The sequence below is a fragment of the Mirounga leonina genome, unplaced genomic scaffold, assembly GCF_011800145.1.
Source record: "Mirounga leonina isolate KUSES-001 unplaced genomic scaffold, KU_Mleo_1.0 Mir_101595, whole genome shotgun sequence".
Lineage (NCBI taxonomy): Eukaryota > Metazoa > Chordata > Mammalia > Carnivora > Phocidae > Mirounga > Mirounga leonina.
The window spans coordinates 4,975,992-4,984,829 of NW_023270158.1; the positions used below are offsets into that span (position 1 = coordinate 4,975,992).

The window sequence follows — 8,838 nt, forward strand, 5'->3', positions numbered from 1 at the left end:
GTCTTTGGGAAGGTGTCATAAGTCCCGACAAACATATGAAGAAACCAGGGCTTAGAAAAGTGAGTGACCCACCAAGGTCACATAGTTGGTGAGTCAGAATTTAAACCAAGCCTTCTGGCTGTACCTCCAGCAGTCAGTGCAGCCACCACCCCTCCTGCCCTTAGAAACACAGGAATGTATTCCCAAATGTGCCTTTTCTTCTGTCCCATGTGGCAGGTGGGAGTGAAAGTTGGAACCACCTTGGCGGAAGGCAATTTATGTTATCTATCAAGACCCTATAAAATGTTTATACCTTTTGGGGCACCTGGGTGGCTCAGTTGGTTAAGCATCGGACTCTTGATCTCAGCTCAGGTCATGATCTCAGGATTGTGAGATTGAGCCCTGGGTCAGGCTCTGAGCTGGGCGTGGAGTCTGCTTAAGATTCTCTCCCCCTCTCTCTCTGCCCCACTCTCCTAACCCATGCTCATGTGCACGTGCACTCTCTCTAAAAAAAAAAAAAAAAAAAAAAAAAGTTTATACCTTTGGACTGTGTAATTCTACTTTTAGGAATCTTCCTGAAAGAAATTACCTGAGATGAGGATGATTACCAGACATTAATGCAAAAAGATGCTATTACAGTATTATTTATAATCGTGAAATGCTCTAAACTCCCCTTGCAGGAGAACAGCTAAATCACTGCAGCAGAGGCCCCAGTTAGGCCAGAAAAGAAATGCAAATATGTGGCGTGTTCCCACCCTTTGAGTATAGGTCTGAATTAACTCATACACATGGGCACTGGTGCAGAAAAAGTATTAACTCAAGCCCACAGTTGGAGTTTAGATTATACAGGTAAACTTGGTAAGGAGAAAGCAGATGCCAACAGAAGCCAGCTTGTAGGAAGAAACCATAGGGCCCCTGAAAAATAATTGATCCTAGAGAAGAAAGCACTTGGTGTATAGAGTAGCTTCAGCAACACAGCTTGAGATTCCAAGAGAAGGGATGCCTGGGTAGCTCAGTCAGTTAAGCATCTGCCTTCGGCTCAGATCATGATCCCGGGGTCCTGGGATGGAGCCCTGCATTGGGCTCCTTGCTCAGCGGGGAGCCTGCTTCTCCCTCAGCCTGCCGTCCCCCCTGTTTGTGCTCAATCTCTCTCTCTGACAAATAAATAAATAAAAATCTTAAAAAAAAAAAAAAGAGGGAGAGAGAGATTCCAAGAGAAGTCTCTCCTCCCCGACATTTTCCACCACGGCTTATCAACCACCAGCTTTGGACCTTCTCTTGGGCTCTTCTCCTGATGATCAGCTTGGCCTTTTGACTTATCACTTATCTACCCTTGGCTTGTTTTTGGACTACCTACTCAGCTTAAGTCTCAGCCTGGCCTGCCATCTCCCCCTTTCTATCGGATACACACAAAGAAATATCTAGTAGACATGAAAGTAATGCGTGGGAAGAGTTTTAAGTGGAATAGGAATCATGTTGGATATAATCTTAATCAAGTAATGAAGGATGAAAAAAATGTGTATATATAAGATGATTTTCATTATAAAAATGCCTTCAAGATTTTGTAAAGAAATATGTTAAAGCCTTAAAGCAGGGTTATGAATGCCCTATATTTCATTTCCATTTAACTTTTCATTTTCCACGAACATGAAGGTATTATTTTATAGTTACAAAAGGGAGGTGTTTAAAATGTGCTCTTTTTCTCCCTCCTAAAAGGCAGGCAATGTACAAATCTATTAAATGTGGGTTGAAAAATAGACGGAATTGGCCTGGAAGTCGCTGAAGCGGCCCATCTGGTTTAGCTGTATTGGATGAGAACCAGTTGATTGCTTAATTTGGCATCAGCTTGGGCCACTGGTGCTTTTATGCAGCCTCAGGGAGAGCTGTTCTGTATCTAGAAAACTGAGATGGTACCAGGCTGATAGAGGTGGTCCAAGGGGAATAATTTTGTATGATGTGGCAAATTAACGTTTGCAAAGAAAATGCTGTTCTGTTCTTCAAATGTTCTCAAAAATAGTTTATGAGGCTAGACAGCCTCCCTGTCCAATTGCAAAAGAACTTCCAGTTCTCATTTGTAAGTGAATCTTGAATCAAACAATGATCAATAAGCCCAGTGCAACTGTGAGGATTTTGTTAGATATGAATATATAAGCAAGCGCATACATTTATAGTCTAAATTCAGAATCTACTACTTGAACCTAATCAACTTCCTTTCACTCTATAGCAATAATTTATTTGTAACATATTTATGCTCTCATTTTTTCTTCAGTCCAAGAACCATTAGCACTCATGTATTAAGTTTTGTATTGTTGCTTTGCACAAAGTCAAAATAATGCATATTTTTTCCTTCAACTATTATTGCAATTATGGTTTTAATTGCATACACTTCTTCCTCTCTGCCTAAACATAAAGATACACTGTATCTCATAGGTACTTATTAAATATATAAGGACCAAAGGATTTGGGGCCCTCCAATCAGCATCTCCAGCTTTATGGTATGATTTCTCCTCCCTGAATTTTTGCTTCCCTTCATCTCCCAAATCCCAAGTTGTTTCATTTGCCATAGCTTGAATAGCTAACTAAGAAAAGTAATTTTTGTCTTCCTTGACACCGCCTGTGGAGGGGGCAGCCGTCTCCTATTCGGCATCATGGCTGCCCTCACACCTCTGGTGAAGCCCAAGATCATTAAAAAAGAGGACCAAGGTGTTCATCTGGCCCCACTAAGACCAATGTGTCAAAATTAAGTGCAACTGGTGGAAACCCAGAGGCATTGACATTAGGGTGTGCAGGAGAGTTAAGGGCCAGATCTTGATGCCCAACAGTGGTTATGGGAGCGACAAGAAAACAAAGCACATGCTGCCCAGGGGCTTCCGGAAGTTCCTAGTCCACAACGTCAAGGAGCTTGAAGTGCTGCTGATGTGCAACAAATCTCACCGTGCGGAGATTGCTCACAGCGTCTACTCCAAGAACTGCAAAGCCATTGTGGAAAGAGCAGCCCAGTGGGCCATCAGAGTCACCAATCCCAATGGCAGCTGCACGGCGAAGAAAATGAATAGACAGACAACTTACATGCATGTCATATTTGTGTTAATAAAATCATAAAACTCCCCCAAAAAAGCAATTTTTAAAAACTCTCATAGGCTCTTTACTCCAGTACATAAGCACATTCGTGCCTCTACCATCTTAAAACAACACTACAACAAAACACTTCCAGGTTAAAATGGAGACCAGATATTGATAAGCTAAAGGCAAGTACATTGCTCCTTGGGCCTCTAAACTTCCAAGGGTGGGAGAGAAGAGGGGCCCCAAAGCTCTGAGTGCCGCCAGCAAGGGCCACCCTCCTCCTCCAACACTCACAACCTCACCATTACCCTCTGCCTTGAAGACCATCAAGGCTCGTGCCCTCCTGCCCTCTCTCTGTTATGCATTGAATTAGGTCCCCCCTTAATTCATGTTAAAGTCCCAACCACTGGTACCTCAGAATGTGACATATTAAACTGTAGTTAAGGTCTAGGGACATCTGGGTGGCTCAGTCGGTTGAGCGTCTGCCTTTGGCTCGGGTCCTAGTCCCAGGCTCCTGAGATCGAGTCCCACATCAGGCTCCTTGCTCACTAACTTAAAATGGATTAAAGACTTAAATGTAAGACCTAAAACCATAAAACTCCTAGAAGAAAACACAGGGGAAAAACTCTGACATTGGCCTTAGCAATGAATTTTTTGGATAGAACACCAAAAGCATAGGCAACAAAAGCAAAAATAAAGAAGTGGGACTACATCAAACTACAAAGCTTCTGCACAGCAAAAGAAATACGCAACAAAATGAGAAGGCAACCTATGGAATGGGAGAAAATATTTGCAAAACATCTGATAAAGGGGTCAACATCCAAAATATATAAGGAAGTCATACAACTCAAGTGCATAAAAAAACAAATAATCTAATTTAAAAATGGGCAAAGTACCCAAACAGACATTTTCCCAAAGAAGACATACAAATGGTTCTCAGGTACAGGAAAAGGTGCCCAACATCACAAATCATCAGGGAAATGCAAATCAAAGCCACAATGAGATATCACCTCACACCTGTCAGAATGACTATTATCAAAAAGACCAGAGATAACAGTGTTTGCAAGATATGAAGAGGGAACCCCCCTTGCAATACTGGTAGGAATGTAAACTGGTAGAGCCACTATGGCAAACAATATGCAGGACCCTCAAAAGTTTTTTTAAAAAAATTAACTACCCTATGATCCAGCAATCCCACTTTTGGGTATATATCCAAAGGAAATTAAATCACTATCTCAAAGAGATATCTGCACCTGGTGTTCATGCAGCATAGTTAACAATAACCAAGACATGGAAACAACCTAAGTGTTCACTGATGGATGATGAGTATGATATTATATACATATATATATAATATTACTCAGCCATAAAAAAGAAGGAAATACTACCATTTGTGACAACATGGATGGGCCCTGAGGGCACTATGTAAGTGAAATATATCAGACAGTGAGAGACAAATACTGTATGATCTTACTTACATGTGGAATCTAAAGAAGCTGACCTCATAGAAACAGAATAGCATGGTGGTTACCAGGGGCTGTGGAGTGTGGGAGAAATGGGGAGATGTTGGTCAAGGGGTACAAACTTCCAGTTATAAGATGAATAAGTTCTTGGGATCTAATCCGAGCCTAGTGACTATAGTTAACAATACTGTATTATATACTTGAAAGTTGCTAAGAGTAAATCTTAAATGTTCTCACCACACACACACACACACACACACACACACCCCAAAAGGTAATTGTGAGAGGTGATGGATGCATTAACTAACCTTATTGTGGTTATCATTTCACAACATATACATGTATTAAATCATCACATTGTACATCTTAAACTCACACAATGTTACATGTCAATCATATCTCAATAAGCTGGGAAAAAAGAGAAAGACACAAAAGTCTGGAAAAAAGAGAAAGACACAAAAGTACAATAAAACTAGCTTTAGGGCGCCTGGGTGGCTCAGTTGGTTGAGCGACTGTCTTCGGCTCAGGTCATGATCCTGGAGTCCCTGGATCGAGTTCCACATCGGGTTCCCTGCTCGGCAGTGAGTCTGCTTTTCCCTCTGACCCTCCTCCCTCTCATGTGCTCTCTCTCATTCTCTCTCAAATAAATAAATAAAATCTTAAAAAAAAAAAAACTAGCTTTAGATTGTAAATCATAAAAAAGGAAAAAAATCTGAGTAGAAACAAATTGCTCTCTGCGAAATCTTTACTTATAGCCCTCTTTTATTAATCGGGATTCTTGGCCATGGAGACTGCCTCTGGCAATCTTGAACAAAAGTTCATTTGTTTCAAGGATTTGGGAGACAAAAAAAAAAAGGCTTGGAAAAACCTGGTTAGCACTGAGTGGTCCCTAAACAGTCTTCAAAGTCTTTGGGCTCATTCCAATTCCAGAGACTTCGTGGACTTTGTTCGTGTCCCTTTGGCTTAGAAAGACCTCACCATTCCTGGGCAAGGGTCATCCTAACTTCATGCACTGTGCATGAAGGTAGTTTGCCTTAAAGGTAGAGAGGGTAGGAAAGAGATTAGAAGTTAGGATTGTAAAGACTTTGTGACCAATTAGGCATCACAGGTGAGGAGAAGGAAGAGTGAAGGAAGGATGATTTCATTCCCCCTTCCTAACAGGACCCTAGCAGTTTGGGGGCTGACCGTTCTCCCACTCTGCCTTTTCTTGGAGAGAGGTGGTATCTGCCTCCCCCAGTGGAAGTTAACAGGCCAGCTCCTTCACCCTGATGGAGGCTAGACCTAGGCTAGATCATGGGACGCCCTCACCTGGGTCTTTGAAACCTGAGTGATATAAGGGACTCCTAACTTTCCCCTCAACCTACCGTTTACTCTGTTTGGGCTCATTCCAATTCCAGAGACTTTGTGGACTTTGTTCATGTCCCTTTGGCTTAGAAAGACCTCAGCTTCCCTGACTCACTTCAAAGTGTTCGGTGCAGTCTTAGAGCTGGACTCAACCCCAGGTTCTTCCCACTCTTGGTACAATTCTGAATCGGTTAGGATCCAGCTCGGTAGTGAATTACTGAAATAAAAAACAACTGCGTCTTAAAAGGCTAGAAGTGTATTCCTTTCCTGTAGTAACAGAAAATCTCTAAAGGAGATCAGTCCAGGGCTGGTGGGCCTCCCACCCATGGGTCTCAGTTTCTGCTTCTGAGGGGACCCAAATTAAGACAAAGGGGTAAAAATTCACTTGGGGCGTTTGATTCAAAATAATTATTCCCCTGAGCACAGTTCTTTAACAACTTGGGTCATTTTCAGGTGTACATAAAGAAACCGTAGGCAGGTTTTCAACAAACTATTTCTGCATGTAGAACTATTACACCACACGCCTATGTAGCAGCCTAGAAGAAGCTTGCTTCTGAGGGGGATCAGAGACGTGACTTCTTCCTCTTGGGGTTCTCGGGGACACTCCTGCCCACGCTTCCACCCACCACCACCACTACCAGGCTCTAACTTCTCAGCCTATTTCTCTCTCTCCTCTTCCCCTTAGGCCTACTCATTCTGGAGCCCAGCAACCAGCTTCCTGGCTTCCCCCAGGGTCTTACCCCCACCCCACCCCCCGTCTCAGCCCAGGTCTAAAACTCACCAGTATCTGAGGGAGGTGTCCCTGAGCTGTCAGAATCACCAGAGCTGATTGCTGAAACACCTGAGGTGTTAAGTGTTGATAATAGCTTGCTGAGTTAACCCCTCCCAGGAGATATTTACATCTTAATGGGAACAATCTGGAACCTGTGTTTTTTCTCCACTTGGCTCGCAAAGACAGTGGTGATGATCTGAACAGCATCCTAGGGTAGATAGAGGAGACTCCTCAGGGCTGTAGGTTACCAGTGCGGGAATTCTGGCCCCTCTGAGAGCCTCACCCTCTGCCTTACGCCCTGCTGGCTGCTCCCAGGGCTGAGGGGTCCTTATCTCAGCCACACATGTCCTCCACACTGGGACAATCATAGAGAAACCACCTTACACCTTTGAGGAAGGGACGGTGCCAGTGCGTTGCCCAGCGGGCCAAGGCAAGATTGAAAACCAGTGCCTAAAAACAGAAAAATGTGCTTTTTGGGGGGAAAAATTCCAAAACTACATACAAGTGGAGACTACAAGTGATCCTTTCTACTTAACCCAGATTCATCAACCAATACTTCGCTATTCTCATTTTATCCGGTACCCCACACCCTTTTTTTTTTGGCACCAAGTTTTCTCTAAAGCAAATCTCATGTCCTTTCACTTTACTGTGCATCTCAAAAGGGAGGAAGGAAGGAAGGAAGGAAGGAAGGAAGGAAGGAAGGAAGGAAGGAAGGAAGGAAGGAAGGAAAAGCTTTTTCTTATATAACCACAATGCTATTATCACAGTTAACAAAATTAATAACAATTCATAAATCTTATCTATCGCTCAGTCCATATTTAGATTTCTAGATAATTGGGAAAACAGAAGTACTTTTTAAATAGTGGGACTTTTTTACAACATCAGAGTAGACAGGTTTATAGGGAAAAAATTGGGAAGCAGAAATTGTACCCTCTTAGACCCCCTCAGAACATCCAGTTGACCCAAACTAAGGTGGTGGAGTCTTGATAAGCTGAAAAAGCAAATTATCTTCTTATACTTCTTCAGTCCAATAAAAAATAAAAGTGTTCTTCCCAGTTTCACTGTGTGCTTCAGTTCACAGGATTTTGTAAGGTACTAAAAGGTCACTTCTACCCACCTCAAAGGGCTCATATTAGTCTCCCTCTGAAACAATGTGAATAAAAGACTCCTTGTATATTCTAAGGGGAAATATTATGGTGTCTACTTGTTGTTCTTTGTATCAAAGTCTCAGGGAAAAAAATGGTGAGGATGTGTACATTTGTACATGAGCCAGGAGTTGTCCATTAACTTTCTAAATGATCCAGTCACAGTCTACTGAATTTGGAAGAACTGCCAAAGATGAAAGAGCTTTTCCTGCTCAACTGGAACTAAGGAAAAGTGGTTTGGGACAGTAAGTGACAAGTCAGAGAAAGATAAAAATCACCATAACTCCTACCAGCTAGCCTAGAAGAGAGTTTCCTTTACTTTTTCTCTGTTACAGCTTCTCCTTGCTGCAAAATGAGCGCTTTCTAGTTATAGCTAGCGTGGTTGACTTTTCATCACATCCCAGGTTCCATTCTCAGGGCTCAATGTGGCTTAGCTCAGTTCGTCCCCACAACTCTATGAAGTCGGCATTATGATTATTCTCACTTTTACAAATGAGGAAAGGAAAGGACAGACAAGTCCTAGGATAAGTTGTGCAAGATTACACGGCTAGTTATAAAATGGCCGAGGCGGTGCTTGAATCCCGGGCATCTAGTTTGGGATGAAATGCTGGGATTTTTGTACATATGATCTCATCTGATATCATTGTTTTCATTGCGTAGCTCTGTCCCAACACTTTTCACACCGTCCGAATTAATTTCTCCTTCCTCTCTTGTTTTTCCAAATGAAGCTATGAGCTCCTAGAAAGAAAAGGCTGCTACTTCCCGACGGTGCTTACCTAGCAAATGGCAGACATTCATTTAACGTACGTGACAGGACCAGGGCTTGGGTGAGGAGACGGAGGAACTCACCCACAGTGCAAAATTTGAGAGGGCTCAAAAAAAAAAAAAAAAAAAAGCCTCGACAATCAAGATGTATGATACTTTAATGCAATGTTTTTTGAAAAATTAAAATCAAGGTCAGTGGCCGTGCCATGTTGAGCTATGCTGGAGCCTGAGGCAAAAGGAAAAGTCAGCCAGAGTAATCCGGTCTTTAAAATATTGATATTGTGGGGCGCCTGGGTGGTTCAGTCAG

General features: G+C 42.5%; 1 pseudogene; it reads left to right on the top strand.

Annotated features, from left to right (window-relative positions):
* The first annotated feature begins 2,627 nt into the window (after window positions 1–2,627).
* LOC118003178 lies at window positions 2,628–3,081 on the top strand (annotated as a pseudogene).
* Window positions 3,082–8,838: the final 5,757 nt, after the last annotated feature.